Source organism: Mauremys mutica, chromosome 17, assembly GCF_020497125.1.
Source record: "Mauremys mutica isolate MM-2020 ecotype Southern chromosome 17, ASM2049712v1, whole genome shotgun sequence".
NCBI classification, from domain to species: Eukaryota; Metazoa; Chordata; order Testudines; family Geoemydidae; genus Mauremys; species Mauremys mutica.
The window spans coordinates 23,928,566-23,944,606 of record NC_059088.1 but is presented as its reverse complement, the minus strand read 5'-3'; the positions used below and the strand labels follow the sequence as shown (position 1 = coordinate 23,944,606).

The following is a 16,041-nucleotide window of genomic DNA, read 5'->3' as shown; positions in this document are numbered from 1 at the left end:
ATCACAGAACTACATGCTGAGGGTTTCAGTCTGATTCATGGATTGTTCCTTTGTATTTGGATAGAAGATGATTGGATTTTTGGTTATTGGATTTTTAATTTGGTTTGTCCTACTCTGTACATACTGTCACACTGCAAGAGTGATATTCAGGCACCAATATCAGTTGAGGAAACCAGTTGCTCCAGAGTCGTACATCATTTTTTAAATAAATTGCAGTGCACTAAAAAGGGAGGGACAGGATGGCAGCGATGCTAAATGAATGAGTTAGGCCTGGTCTCTGATTAATCTCTGGAGGCATATGGTCAAATCAAGATTTCCTTTAGCAGATCAGTTTGTGACATTTTAAATGGTTGATTTTTTTTCCTAGATGCGAGCATTATATTTTAGTCAGTCATTAGAAGTTCAGCACTTTCCTCTGATACTGGCTTGTAGCTGACCACCATGTGCTGTGCTCAAGGCATATCTCTCACAAAGCAGAGATGGGCAAACTGAGTGAGGGCTGCTGTAAATTGGGAACTTACATCAGTGTAGCTACATCTCTCAGGGGTGTGAAAAATCCACACCTCTGAGACACGGAGCTATACTGACCTAACCCCTGATGTAGACGCTGCAAGGTCAATGGAAGAATTCTTCTGTCGACTTAGCTACACAAAGGTGAGCCATCTCTCCAACAGGCGTAGCTAGGTCGACAGAAGAATTCTTCCACTGAACTTGCACCACTTGGGTGTGAAAAGTGCTGCATAGGCACAGGTGCAGTGCTTAGGTCAGAACACTCCTATGCCACTGGAGAGAACCACCATGCAAAGCTGTGTGCTGTTAAACCACCACCCCAGAATAGCTGCATTTGAGCAGTGGGTAAAGTCACCCCTATGTATAATTTATAAAGCTTTACACGCACACACACACACACAGAGTTATAACCATGCCATTTTTATTGGTCAGAAACTAAGTATATCTGGTATGAACACAATGCTAAATTCAGAATAGTTCTGTGGTCTCTTATGGGCCTCTTGAGAGATCAAGCCCCGATATAGGTTTATGCAAAATACTATATTGAGTTACACTATAGAACTTTTCTGCCAACAATGACAGAGTCCTTATGTCCACAGCCTGCAATACTGGAGTCATTTGCCTTGTCAATACCACTTGTCAAATTAAAAAAAAAAGCTATACATCAAACTTTGTTTTTAAAGACTGTTCCCAGGTTTGCATTTGGCATTGAATCAGATCAGTGTGCCAGATGCTATATCGGTTGTACACAAATATGAATGCAAAACATTACAGATTCTCAAATTGGCAACTGCACTTTCAACACGACTGATAAGAGCCTCTTGCATTACAATTGTTTAAGAATTTTAATAATTCGGCTTCTATAATAAGTCGACCTTCAGAAAACTGGGCAATCTTGATTCTGGCACAACACTAGCAGACTGAACAGGGGGTGGGGGGAATAAAGGTTTGGTATTTATTTTTGCCCAACTTTCTGTAATTACTCATGAAAAGACTGAGTGCACACATGAACACATTGTTTTGTTTAAGGTTTCTCAAGGTTTAGGTTTCAAGAAAGAACATTCTTAAAGGATGCTAAAGGATTCTGAGCCTGTACACTGACAATCCAATTTTTGGGTCAAAGCCAGTAGCCCGTGGAAGTCAACTAGGCTGTTCATGCAGGTAAGTGTTGCAGGATCACGCTCTTAAAAATGCCCAAGAAAGCATTTTTGTCTTAAAATAACTATGAAACTCATAGTATGTGCACACCTGTTTGTTTACAATACTTGCTGTCAATTTCCCGTTCACTCATCTCTGAGCACACAGGTGACTTATTTATACAACACCCAGCACCTCATTGGGAATCTTTGCGATTTCAGCCCAAAAAAATATATTTCATTTGCCAAAGAATTTTAAATTGTTTATCTGACTTTGCCTTTTATTTTTAAAGGTGTTTTTATTTGAAGAACAGCAACCAAAGAAGATGTCTATCCTAACTTCAAGTACATTCGAACGTTTCCTGTGCTGTTTAAAATAAAAATATGTACATGGAAATTGGGATGGGTATGTGCAGTTCCCAGCCCAGTTACAGAAGCCTGCTTTTAATAGGGCTTGGGTGTGTCAAATGTCAGACAGACTATGTCATAAGATGGTCTAGGCTGTGAGGTAGAACGGAGGAATTTAATGCAGATGTACTTAACATTAGTAAATGTTCACCAGGGGATAGTGAGGCAGGAAGCAGACTAAGTGGGTCCTAATCTATCTCTAGAGCCTATGATTCCAATTTTTTAATGACTAGTGCATTCTCTAACCTCACAATACAGGATTTTTTTTTTTAATATGGGGAACAGCTAGGCACAAAACCTATACCATGATATTTAAGTTATGATACAACTCTAATGCTAGCAACTTCAAAGCTGAGTAACCTTTAAGTTTCTCTCTTGCTTTTTACCCCTTCTTTCCCTTCACCCCAAATTGTGCATGCGCAATATTTAACAAATGATCACTACTTAAACATAGGGTTAGCAGCCATAACTTCAACTGTGGCTCAAAATATTACACAGGGGCATTGGGAAAACAATATTAAGATTGCACTGTGCACTATGAGCCACATGTAGCTCTGATGTATAATAAACCTTACATGAATAATACTCCTTGCTTGGCCACCACACCCACAGAAATACAGAAAACGAATGCCAAAAGTACTAAGTCACATTAAGAACATCCATATTCACCACTACGAAGTTTAATTCCCTTATTCTTCTAAGCAGTGAAACAATAGATATGTAAATGCACAGAAAAGGAGGCCTCACCTTTAGCTGTAACCATACCCTGATGGAGCCATTTACGTGAGGAGCTGGGCGAACCTATCAGGAAAACTCAAACAGGCCTATTAGCTGCTAATCTCTGAACAGGTGGTGAAAAACAATTTTTACGAATCAGATTCAGAAAGCAGACTGCATTCACTATGTATTGGCCATAGGGTTCCTCCCTGGACTCATACAGTAGACAGTGCAAGAGACAAGCCCACAGGACTGCCAAACTGGGTTGAACAAGGCTATATTGATAAGGTCAAGTATTTAAGTGTACAAAAATCTTTAGACTGTTCACGCAAAGCTTAAGCGCACAAGACAATTACAGAAGTTAACAATCCACTTTTGCAGCCCCCAGCAAAAGTTAACCATGTTGCAAGGACAGTTATAAATGTTGTAGTGCCCCTGGATGGTTAACACACAAAAACACAGTTGAGTATTACATACAGGACTGAACTACTACAAAACTGTAGCATAGTATATTGTAAACAGGCAATGTCTATACTAGACAAATCAGTAAAGCTGTACTGGCAAACCCTAACGTAGAACATCGACACGGGTTATGCCAATATTAAAAAAGGGTTTTTGACAGCATACAGCATACTATGACTTTTGCCAGTACAGAAATGTCAAAAATATCACACCCCTAATCAAAATTATACTAGCAAAAGGTTTTAATGAAGATCGGGCTATAGACAAGTTTAAAAAACCCAAAAACTAAAAAAAGAAATCTTGAGCATCCATCCTTTGGGGTCCATGAGAGGAAAAAGCTGTTAATAGTTTGTATTAGTAACTTGCTGTCCTTAGGACAATCCTACCTTCAAACCAAACCCTTTAATCAGTGCGTTGTATATGAAGCTCATATTCCATTTGCTAATGTTTAGAGCCAGGTTTTCAGAAAGGATTGAATAGCATTCATTCAAATACAGCCCCAAATACAAACCGAGGCTGATCTGTCAGTGTCCTTCTGAGTTACATCTGCTTTTCTGATCATTTATGAGACACCTACTAGCCAAACTTTCTGAAAAAAGGAGTTATTTTTCAAACTATTAAGCTACGCAACAGAATTACAGTGTTAAGCACACATCCTATTCACTGGTTTCAGAGTAGCAGCTGTGTTAGTCTGCATCCGCAAAAAGAACAGGAGTACTTGTGGCACCCAGACTGAATCTATTTCCCCATGTTAAGTATCCTCACACCTCTTGTCAACTGTCTGAAATGGGCCATCACCACAAAAAAGGTTTTTTTTCTCCTGCTGATAATAGCTCATCTTAATTAATTAGCCTCTTAGAGTTGGTATGGCTACTTCCACCTTTTAATGTTCTGTGTATACATCTTCTTACTATACGTTCCATCCTATGCATCTGATGAAGTGGGCTGTAGCACACAAAAGCTTATGCTCAAATATATTTGTTAGTCTCTAAGGTGCCACAAGTACTCCAGTTCTTTTTATGGTACAGTATCCACTGTTACCATAATAGTGGATACAAGTAGTACCTTGCAATTGTTTATGTAGCAAAGTAAGATTAAAAAATTCTGATACTAATTAGCATGCTACAATCAAAACAACAAACATATGGAACCATAATTTTGCACAGCAGTTTACAGAGACTAGAGTCATGGTCCCTGTCCCAAAGACAAAAGGAAAGAGAAAGGGAAAAGAATAAAACTGCAATTGATGAAGTATGTTTATTCACTTACTGTAAGTTAAGCACATTATATACATTCTTAAAGTCACTTGTGTCTTCCAGAGCATAATGAACGAAGTATCAAATTTTACCAAGCGTCTTACCAGAACACAAGTAAAAACCACCGTAACAAAGGAACTGTTCGTGCCTGCACACAATACACTAGTTCTAGGATTGAGAACTTGAGAGTTTTCACATGATCAAATATACACTTTAAAATGTAAAGAAAAGGAAGCGGGATGAACAGCTGCTTTGTTAGAACTTTACATTTTACTGGAAAGTAGTAGTTTATGATTTCATAAGGGCCACTGCACAAGTATTAACACTGATCTTAAATGCAACCCTGTGTTGTACATCTTAGCTAAATCCAGAAAAATATCTCCAAAGAAATACATTAGGAACATGAAACTTAAAACATATACACCCCTTCCCCAGCTTTACTGGGTGATCTTCTTGTGTGAGAGGAAGCACAGACTAGTGGATAGACCATGGGGCTGGGAGCCAGGACTTCCGGGCCGTAATCCCATTTCTGTTAGGAATTCACTGTTTGTCCTCTGTGGCTCAATATCCCCCTCCCCCCCACCGTAAAACTTGGATAAGAGCGTTTTAAACAGGAGTATTGTGACGCTTAAATGTTTGCAAAGTGCTTGGAGATCCCTCAGATGACATGTGACAAAAGATGCAACTTTTTAAATAAATAAATAAATGTGAGCTATAACAAACACGCCTACAAGAACAAGACCTACAATTTGAGACAGCTTTGGAGGCTGACCAAGTTGAAAGTGCCCATCTTTTTTTTTTTTTTTTTAAATATTCGAACATTTTTTAATTCTGAAATAGGACTTGTGTCACCCATACCATAACCCTATGAGGAAGTCCCTGAACACGAGACAACACAACACAACATGCCATCGGGAATCAATTTCATCAGTTAAAGAGCAAGGATGCATCTGGATGCAAGCACTGTACAATGTTTTCTTCCTCCCTTATCACAATGTACAGTTACACCCCAAAGAGGTGTCTTGTATTGTGAAACCCCATGTGTGCTGCAATGACCTGGCATACCTAACTCTTAACTTTACTGTCAAAACCTCAAACCCAGAAACCCGCTAAAAACCTGCATTAAATCAGGACTCTACCTTTAGGGCAGAGTGAAGTGGTACATTCTTTTTGTTTCTCCTATAAATATGGCCTCCCTAGACTTGCACTGAAAACCTGCCTGAATGGAATATTCATGAGGCTAGGCAGGAAAGACTGCCGTGTGTTAAGCAGTCCAACACCTGTACTGACCAAACCCTGCTCCTTATCAAAACAGCTATTCGCAAAGCAAACTACACAATTGGCCTTGTTCCAGACACATGAGATCCAAAACACGAAGTCTTTCAGGGTGGTTTCTAACTTGTGTCACATCTGGCTTTTAGACACCTCTTTTCCTTCCCACATTGCTGATAAGACGTATGCAATGTTGGTTAGGTGTCTAATGTATTCTAAAATAGCCAACACACACCAAAGCCAGATTAGTAACACAATGCAGAGACTACAAACACAATGAGCCTGATGTGATCCAACACCTTTATTATATTTGCTAAGTGCTGACTATGTGTTTAGCATTGTATAAAAGACAATATACAAATAATTCCTGGTTATTGGGCAGCCTTGAGGAAGGATACCTATTCTCCTCCCATTGCCAAAAACCCATCAGTTCAGATAGCCCAAGTGAAGATCTGTCCCAGTCTGAGACATCCAAAAAGCCAAAATGTATTAAGTTTCAACTTGAATGACGATTGATTGTCATGAGGTACTGCAGGATAGCAAATTGTATTCTTCCCCCCCCAAGTGGGGTTTTCAGACACAGGAGGTAAGACATTTTTAAATGAATATCCTGGGTCCAAAAAGCTACATGCACATTACAAAAAGCAGCTGCTAAGCAAAAATAGTAATAATGCTAAAAGTAAGTAGTTTCAAAACATTTTGAAACAGAGGTGTGTCCCCTTTCTAAATTAAGGAAGTTTTAACTTTTGTAAAAAACAGCAACTACACTTTTTGTAAGTTGCATCTTCCTAATTAATTGTATTTTTGTGCTAGAATTAAAATATGACCTAACCAATTTCAACATTAAGGCTGATAGCATAAGATGTTTCAAACCCAATTGGGTTTGAAAGAGTCTAGAGGTTAAACCTCAAAGAAGTATGAAATGAGAAGAGGTCTCTAGACAGAAAGGAGGCTGTCTGAACAACACTGAGGTCCTACCCACATCACCACTATCTAGTAAATGCATGACTGACTTCACCCTTAATTTCATGTATTAGTTCTAAAGTGTTTCTCTCTCTCAGGTTAAATTAAAAACCTCCAGCTTTCAGTTTCAGAGCACCGCCAAGACAGAGTAACTGACCAAAAATGCAGCAAGGACTGAAACTTACATATTAACATAATGTATACTTATTATTATTAAAGTACAGTGTTTCATACTAAAAGCAGTGAACTATGTGTGTTCAGTGACTAATTTTCAAACAATACTTGTGTCCATCTAAGTTTCAACAGTATTATTTAGCACCATTCATCCTGTGGCTCCTGAGGACAGCGTTATATCGGGGTAGAGGCGTATATACGTACAGTACATGTGTAATGCAGTCACCTGTAGGGGAAACGATGGCAATCAGTCATAACAACAGCCTACAGGAGGCTGCACAACTTAAGGGAGGAGGAATGGTTGGCCTGAGGTACCCAGAGTAAACCAGGACTCTTATGAAGACTGCCATCGGATCTTTAATATCCATGCAAAGCAGACAGAATTCTGGATTGTAAGGTTTTGTCCCAAAGACCCCTATACTGTAACATTCACAGTGTTGCATTTAACCTCCTCATGAGGGTGAAGGGCTGTGCAGGCAATGGGAAGACAATGCAGAAATGAGTGTGAGAAATGGAAGTTTTACACAATTAAGCCTTTTTTATGCTAGAACTTGACAAAAAGAAAACACCGTAAAAAAAATTTTTTTAAAAACATTACACTTCCAAGAACAGCTTAAGCAATGTATGCTCTCATTACATTTCTAAGCATGGGTAAATACAGACTCTCACATGTTCTTACAGTGCCAGAGCCAGTTAGCTTCAAAGGTGCCAAACAATGTGTGAATGATCCCTATGCAACCCTAATACTGTTTCTTAGCCACGCAGTTACATTACAGATCATTACAGTAATTATAATACCCAATGAATCAAGTTAGAATCTTTCCCCCACTTCAGCCAAGTAGGAGGCACTTATCTAATATAAACAAACACAAGTAGTTTTCTTATTGGCTATCTGCACGGATAGAAAGTTTGAGAAAACTGCACCTGCATAAAAGTCAGGGTTTAGGCTGGAAATACTTAGTGGCCCGATTCTCAAAACTACTGAGCTGTCTCAGTTCTCACTGACCTCCCATAGGAGCTGAGTGCACTCAGCACCTCTGAAAATAAGGCCATAAGAGATTTAACTGCACTACTAGGCACTGATTCTTACATATACTATCTTTGATTTAGTAAACTTCTGGACAGTATAGATATTTCTTCGGTTTTCATACAGCTTACCGGACATACTAAAAAGTAACTTATGGTCAACCTGTTTAAAGAACTTTTACAGCTGTGATACTTGAGTAAAAAACCATTTAGGCAAAGATATTTACTTGCCTGATATTCAGCATCTCTTTTTGCAATACTGACCAAAAAAGACAGCAATGCCATTCTAGACTGCAAAAGCATCATGTCGGGGAGTAAAGATTAGATATTGCTCTGGGATGCCCAGAACTTTAAATGGTCTCATTAGAAAGATTGCAAACTCTGGAGAAGAGTAACAAAAAATTAAGGTGCTGGAGAGACCAAGTCCCAAGGAAAGTTTACAGAGCTAAATATAACCCACTCATACCTGCAAACGCTTATATTAAGTTTGGAGGAATTTCACATGCATAAAACACAAATGGTGAAATCCTGACTCAATTTATTTCAACAAAGTTACGATTTCATCCATTGGTGGGAAAGCAGTTTAGGAGGATGGATATAATTACAGATAAATAAGATGAAGTTAAACAAACGAAAGTTAATTCTGAGTGTCTGGAAGTTCATTAAACTATGGAGCAGTCTCCCAAAGCAAGAGAACTGGACAATGCATCAGAAAACATATTACAGGGCTCAATCCCGTGTTGATTAGGGGATGAGCTAGAAGGGACCTAAAAGGTCCTCAACCCTAATTTCTATAATTGACTCCTTGTGCTCGTATAACTCTCCCCACCACGCAGTATAGTGTTTCCTGTTGCTCCGTCCTGCAATGAAGCTATAATACTGTTTTTTGCAGCAGCACAGTCTGGTGCTATGGCAATGATGGGGAAACTGTAAATAGAGTCTATGACTTCATGGCAGGATCAACCAGAAGACAGGAAGGAAGGGAACAAGCCCTTAAAGATGTGCATGCATAACAGATTTCTTCCTTGGATTTACCTTTAAAATATATCAATTTAAATACACTACCAGCTGAATTCACCCACTCCCAGTATAAATTGACTTCTTTAGTACATAAAAATGGATAGACATTTTAAAAAATTTCTTCAAATCTGGCATTCCGCAAAGGGAGATGCAAAAGGTAACTGCTGTTCCAGCTGCCACACAACTACTTTGCCAGTACATCTTATTTTTCATTAGCAACACACTCCTTTTTCACCATCAGATATCTCCCGAGCAAAGGCTGCCATTCTTGCTAACCTGTGGTAGCATTTGGTTATTAGGACACAGGAGCTCATCACCAAACAAAAGCGAAAGGAAAGGTTTCACTCCTACACCTGAACACTCAGGAATGCTTAAGTATTATTCCCATTTTAAAGACAAGTAAGCTGATCATAAATTGTCACAGCAACTCAGTGGCAGACATCAGAGTCCTGTGTCCCTAGTGTAATCACTAGACAACACTGCCTCCTGAAACCATACAGAATACCTGTCCCGTTATGACATTCCTTACATAGCGACTCCCACTATCGAACATCAATGCAAGGACTGTTTCCCTTAAGCATGGGTTTGTCCAAGCTGTTCAATAGTTGAAGTCGGTGAGTCATGAGCCTTCTCACCCACAGTGAAAGCACACAGAATCTACTGTTCTGCAGTGAGGTAACCTTTAATTATCAAGGCAAGGAACTCCCTTTCCTCATCAGATTAGGATTTGTAAACTCAAGTCTTGTTTTTAAACCTGTCACTGCCTCACTACGCTCACTTCAAGGCAATGAATTTCTTCTAGCCTGTGTACTCATGCACACAAAGCGCATGCTGCACAGCAAAATAAAGCCTTTGCTGCCCAACATTTATCAGCAGGATGCATCTCTATCTTGTATTTGGCACCATTAAAAATAGCAGGCACGTGACAGACAATAGGCTTCTAATAAAACTAAATCCTTAGTGTGACCAGGCAGGATGATAGCATAGTCCATTCTGATTTATATCAGAAAGTAGTATTTACATACAAAGATGGCATTTGCAAGCCATGTAGATTTCTAGTTTGTTAACATTAATCCTATTTGGTTCACATCAGAGTAGCGTAACCAATTAAAATGATTAGTTATTATTCCCTTGCAAGTGAAAATATTTTAATAACCTAACCATGAGGCAGGTGGCCAGAAGGAACCAGTGATATCACTGTCCTGCTTGTTTATCATTAAAAAGCAACCCTCAAACCTGCAAGTTCTGCACTGTTCCCCTTATCCTGTCACTGTTGCCCTTAGCCTCACTCACCCACCGGCATTTTATCTTAGATACGAGCTCCTTGGGGCAGGATCTAGAAGTGCAATGGGTGCCTAGCACAATGGAGAACCATCGTGCCCTGTGGATGCCACTGTAATTCAAAAGTAGTATTTATTATTCACGACAAATACCAAATGAGAAATGAACAACCCTCTTGGACTTCTAATAGTGGCTTTATCCCCTCTCGATTTTTTTTAAATATTAATATAATTGTGCAAGAAAGTATGTATTATTTCATTTCTATAGGACCATAAAACAAAATGACATCTTGTTTGACTTGGCAGCCACCTGCAGAAAATAAAAGTTGATTATTCTGTTCAAGAATCTAAACCTGCAAAGTGCTGAAGATGCCCCAACTTCCACTGACCACCGTGGGAACTGAGATTGCTCAGCACCACTCAAGGTCAGATCCTTAGTGCTCTTTATTAAACTACTTTGGCCCTGATCTTGCAATACGTTTTGCACAGGTAGACAGACCCCTCTGCCTGCACAGAGCCCCACTGACTTCACTATGAGTCTGGCTAAGTGGAGCTCTTTGCAAGACCAGGGTCCTAGTCAAGACCAAGCTAGAAAACACTGACTGAGCAGCACGACTTCTGACACAGACATTTATGCAGCTACTGACTTCCATTAGAATTAACATATGTACTAGCGTTTCTGGCAGGACAAAATATTATAGTAGAATCTTGGGCTATTTCAGAGCATGCCCCAATTAGGAAATATTTTGCAGAGTGCAAATACGAAGGTTTGATTTTATTTTTTTTTAAAGTTCGCTTGGGTAGTATTTGGGAGGAAACCCATTAATTAAGGTTGCTAGAAGTTTGCTCCCACTTTATCTTTATGAAAAATAAAGATGTTCAAGCGCATACACCTCTACTTCGATATAACACTGTCCTCAGGAGCCAAAAAAATCTTACTGCGTTACACGTGAAACTGCGTTATATCAAACTTGCTTTGATTCGCCGGAGTGCACAGCCCCCCCCCACCCCACCCCAGAGCGCAGCTTTACCGCGTTATATCCAAATTCATGTTATATCAGGGTAGAGGTGTATTTCTTTTCTACCTCAGGCCTTAACGTAAGTAACATATCCCTGGTGTCATCATTAAAGTTCTCAGGGCAGGAACCTCACCTGCATCTTTGTTCGTGAAAGGCCTAGTATACTGAGGGTGCCAACACTTACTGATGTATCACAAGCATTAGAAACTTTGATGAAGTCCATCCCCCTGCCAGAGCAGTGCAAAGTCCCCAGTTGAGGGCATGTGACAAACTCTTTACTGCACTGGAATTAGTCAACAGATCAAGAGATAAATAGGACTGAAAGTAAAAGACTTTACATTGTGAGTAAACACTGGGAGTAAACACCCATTTTTCTTTTGAATTCAGGAGAAGAACCAATGATGCAGATACAGGGGAATGCATGATCATTCACCTATAACCCTGTGGATGCATATCAGGTGCAGCAGACAGGGTTGGACTTGATGGTATAATATAGCTTTTCCATCTTTAACTGCTGTGAGCCACTGAGGGTAGCCAGTCTAAAAATACACAAGAGTAGTAAACAGATAGGGCTAGGAATCCCCATTATGTTCACCCCTATCCACACTGTTAACCTATGAATTACAGACACAGGAAATCTAACAGCCTTTACTTAGTCATCAGCATCTCCTAAAGTTTCTGTTCGCACTGCAACTTCAAGTTAACAGGTTTGTGTTTTACTTACACACACACACACACACACACCCACCCCTTTACCAAATACTAATACTAACTTAGCACTTGTATAGCATTCTAAAAACAAGCGGGCAGCTCATGACCCTTTCGTACCAAGACTGAAAGGACACTGTATTAGAAAACCAAAACAACCCTCTGAGGACACAATAACAGCACTTAAGATAAAGCTGTTTCAAAGCTAATGACATTGCGACCAGTGTAGCCTAAGGAAGATGTTACCCAACTTCAACCTCATTTATCAGAGCTGACTAGCCTAAGAGAGAAAGTTTAGTGAGACCAATTAAACAAATTAAACCTTGCATTGAGGCATCAGACACATGGGTCCCTAACTGCTTATCACAGGAGAGAGTGAGTCCACAAAGCAAACACTACCTGCAGCTGTTTGTCCAACAAAGTCACCCTTAAGTGTACTGAAAAATAATAAGAGTCAAGGAGATAACACAGAAAAATAAAACTCGAGAAGGGAAAAATCATCAGCCAGAAAGGGGGTGGAGGAGAGGGAGAGTTGGCCCCTGCCTGGACGGAGTAAAGGGGAAAGATGGAGGAAGCTGTAGTGAGAGGGGAGAGGTGTGAGGCGGAAAAGGAGAGTTGGAGCAGAGTGAGTGAGGGCGAGCAGGGACCTTTCTTAGGGCTGCGTTACCAGCTGGACCGCTTGTGGGCACCATGGGGAACAGCTGACAGTGATGGGGCAGGGGTGGGACAGGGTGACCAGATGTCCCTATTTTATAGGGACAGTCCCAATATTTGGGGTATTTTCTTCTATAGGCGCCTATTACCCCCAACCCCTTGTCCCGATTTTCCAGGCGTGCTGTTTGGGCACCCTAAGGTGGGCTATTGGGGAATAAGGCCGCAGGGGCAGGGAAGGGAGATAAGGGGAGCGTGGGGGGGGGGAGTGCTCTCGGGAAGGAGGGGCCCTGGCATGACGGGGAAGACAGGGGAGTAGGGACTCCTGGAAGGGGCTGAGGCCGGGGGTTCCTGCAAAGGGCTATGGGGGGCGGGAGCGGGGAGATGAGGCAGGGGGTCGCAGGGATGGAGCTAAGGGTGAGAACGGAGGAGGGGGCTGAGTCAGAGACCTGGGAAGGGTTGACAAGGGGAGTTTATACATAGGGCTCGGAGAGAGCACCCGGAGGAGGGGCTCGGCAAGGGGACTGGGAAGAGCCACTGAGGGGAGCTGGGCAGGGGACCCGGAAGGGGGACCGAAGAGGGGGGCGCAGCATCAGACCCAAAGGGGGCATTGAGGGGGGCTCGGTGGGGGGGGAGACCGGGAACAGCCATTAAGGGGGGCTCGGCAGGGGACCCGCAGGGGGGACCGAAGAGGGGCGCGGCGAGGGGGATCCGGAGCGGGGGACCGGGGAGGGGCTTAGCAGCGGACCCGGAGAGGGCACTGAGGGCGGCGCGGCAGGGGGGCCGGGAAGAGCCACTGAGGAGGATGCGGCAGGGGACCCAGAGGGGGACTAGGTGGGGGGGGGCGGGAAGAGCCACTGAGGGAGCGCGGCAGAGGACCTGGAGCGGAGGCCGAAGGGGGGGCGCGGCAGCGGACCCGGGGGGGAGACCCGGAGAGGGGCTCGGCGGGGAGGGGGAGGCGGGAAGAACCATTGAGGGGGGCTCGGCAGGGGACCCGGAGAGGGGCTCGGCGGGGCGGGCGGGAAGAGCCATTGAGGGGGGCTCGGAAGAGGACCCGCACGGGGGGGGCGATGGGGGCGCGGCGGGGGGGACCGGGGAGGGGCTTAGCAGCGGACCCGGAGGGGACACTGAAGGGGGCGCGGCGGGGGGGACCGGGAAGAGCCATTGAGGGGACCCGGAGCGGGGGGACCGGAGGGGGGCGTGGCGGGGAGACCCGGAGCGGGGGGGGGGCGCGGCAGCGGACGCGGAGGGGGTAAGTTACCCGTGGCCAGCTCCATCCCCGCGCTCGGGGTCCCCGGCCGGCGCTGAGGGGTCCCCGCCCGGGGGCGGGTGTCTGGCGGAGGCCGCTCTGGGCTCCGGGACCCTCTCGCTGCGCCGCCGCCGCCTCCTGCTCGCTGCTCGCTCTCTCCCGTCTGGGGGTGGGGGGGGGGAGGTGCGCCACTCCGAACCCTCCGCCCGCCGGGTTTCCGCCCGGACGTCTTTCCCGGGGACACGGGCCACTCGGGCCCCGCCCACCTCCGGCCCGGGGCCAATCACAGCGCCGCGCCGCCACCCGCCACACTGCGCTTGCGCGCCCCTTGGAGGCGGGTGTGGGCTTGATGGGGAGGGGTCGCGCGCGCGCGGCGCCAGTGGCCCATTCCTGGCGCGCGACCGAACCCGCCCCGTGCACCACCTCGTGCGGTCCTCCCCCGTGCACGTGCCAACACGCACCTGCCCTCATTGCAACCCTCCCCCGTGCAATGCGTCCCTCGTCAGCCTCCCGCCCCCAGCATCCCCTACCTACACAATACCCCACAGCCCCCGTGACAACGCTGTCCTGTGCCACGCAGTAACTCAGCTGGCGGCTAGGGGTCTATTGCAGGAGTGGGTGGGTAAGGGTCTGTGGCCTGCCATGCCCAGGAGGGCAGACTAGAGTCTCTTGATGGTCCCTTCTGGCCCTAAAGTCTGGGTGTGCAAAAAGCTTCGCTGTATAACGCACACCCCCAGAACATCCAAGTGCAGCAATTGCCAGGAGTATTCTTCCCCTGTTCTCCCACCCTGCCCACAGAAATACTTCCCCTGTCCTTTACAATTTGCTTGTTAGATCAGCTCCCTTGCTCAAGCTGTCAAGGCCAAAAAGTATGTTTCCAAGGTTGCTAATTTGAGATTTTATTACAAGTCTCATATTTGGTGTTCTCAAAGCCCCAGCTTCTGGAAGCCTGTGACTAGGTGAGAATCTCAGCTTTCATTAAACAAACCAGTAAGTTTCTAGCCTTTATGGTTCTAGAGAAATGCTGGAAAATATGATCCCAATGGTAGCCTAAAAGTTCAGAAACCACAAAGCAAAGGGAAAGAACCAAAAGTATTAATTTAAAAGATCATTCAAAAAGTAATGCTTATTTTTAAGCCAATTTCATAGTGTGGGGGGAGGCTGATTCATGATTTTTGTATAGTTGGGGTTGGTGCAGAGACTGCATTTCTGGGGGGGGGGAAAACACTTGCTGAAACAGTAGAAATGAACAAATCAAAGTGAGGGGTTTTCTTTGCATGTGATAAGGGAATAATTATGTCTAGGAGTTGTGAGGAAGACACAGACAGATGCAAAATGGTCGTGAATTTTACATCCTAGCACATGTTCAGCAAAGACCTGATCACTTGCCCCATGACTCTAGGTTCTAGGCAGAGGGGTTACCTGAATATTTCAGAGTGGTAGCATGTTAGTCTGTATCGATTTTAATTGACCAAATACATTTTTTTAAAAATTAACCCCCTCTCCTCCCCCCCCCCGAAATTCCACTGTTTCACTAACTTATTAATTGCTCTATGGATTTTGCTCCAGTGTATAGCCTCTAGGTTGGGATCAAGCATGTAAAATTTCAGCCCGAAGGGAGAATCTGAGAATGTAATTGAGAAGCTGGATGGTCATGTGGGGTTACAATGCTGGGCTGGAACTCAGAAAATTTGGGTTCTGTTTCTGGCTCTGCCAAGGGCATCTCTCTGTGTGACTTCGGGGGAGTCACTTCATTTCTCAGTTCCCCATCAGTAAAATGGGGATAAGGCTTCATTTGCCTATTTAGATTTCAAGCTATTTGCAGCAGGGATGTTTCTTGTTATGTGACTGTGCAGCACCTACCACAACAGGGCCCTGATGTTGGTTGCGGCCTCTAGGTAAGAGCAAGCAATTGCTACTTTTGGAGACTGTTACTTAATGGTGCCTCTGTCTGGTGCACAAACAACACAGCGCTATCCTGAAGCCCCCACCCACTATGAAGAAGCTCCTCAGTGCAACTCTCCCCATAGCAGCTACGTGGTGAGTTGGTGTGCAGCAAGCCAGTGTGTGAATGTACAGGGCCATGCACTGATGCACTGTGTGGTCATTTACCATCACTCCAGGACTTTCACTGCACAGTAGCAGTGTCCACATGGTGAGTTAGTGCGCAGCAAAGTGGCATGCTGTAGC

At 44.0% G+C, this 16,041-nt stretch overlaps 1 protein-coding gene across 1 annotated transcript in view; it reads right to left on the bottom strand.

The window, feature by feature from the left end:
- OTUD7B (OTU deubiquitinase 7B) overlaps positions 1–13,993 on the bottom strand; it is a 71,465-nt gene extending 57,472 nt beyond the window's left edge. The window contains exon 1 of the mRNA XM_044991447.1: positions 13,864–13,993. The gene's annotated coding sequence lies outside the window, so the exon portion shown is untranslated. The remainder of the gene's footprint in view (positions 1–13,863) is intronic.
- Positions 13,994–16,041: the final 2,048 nt, after the last annotated feature.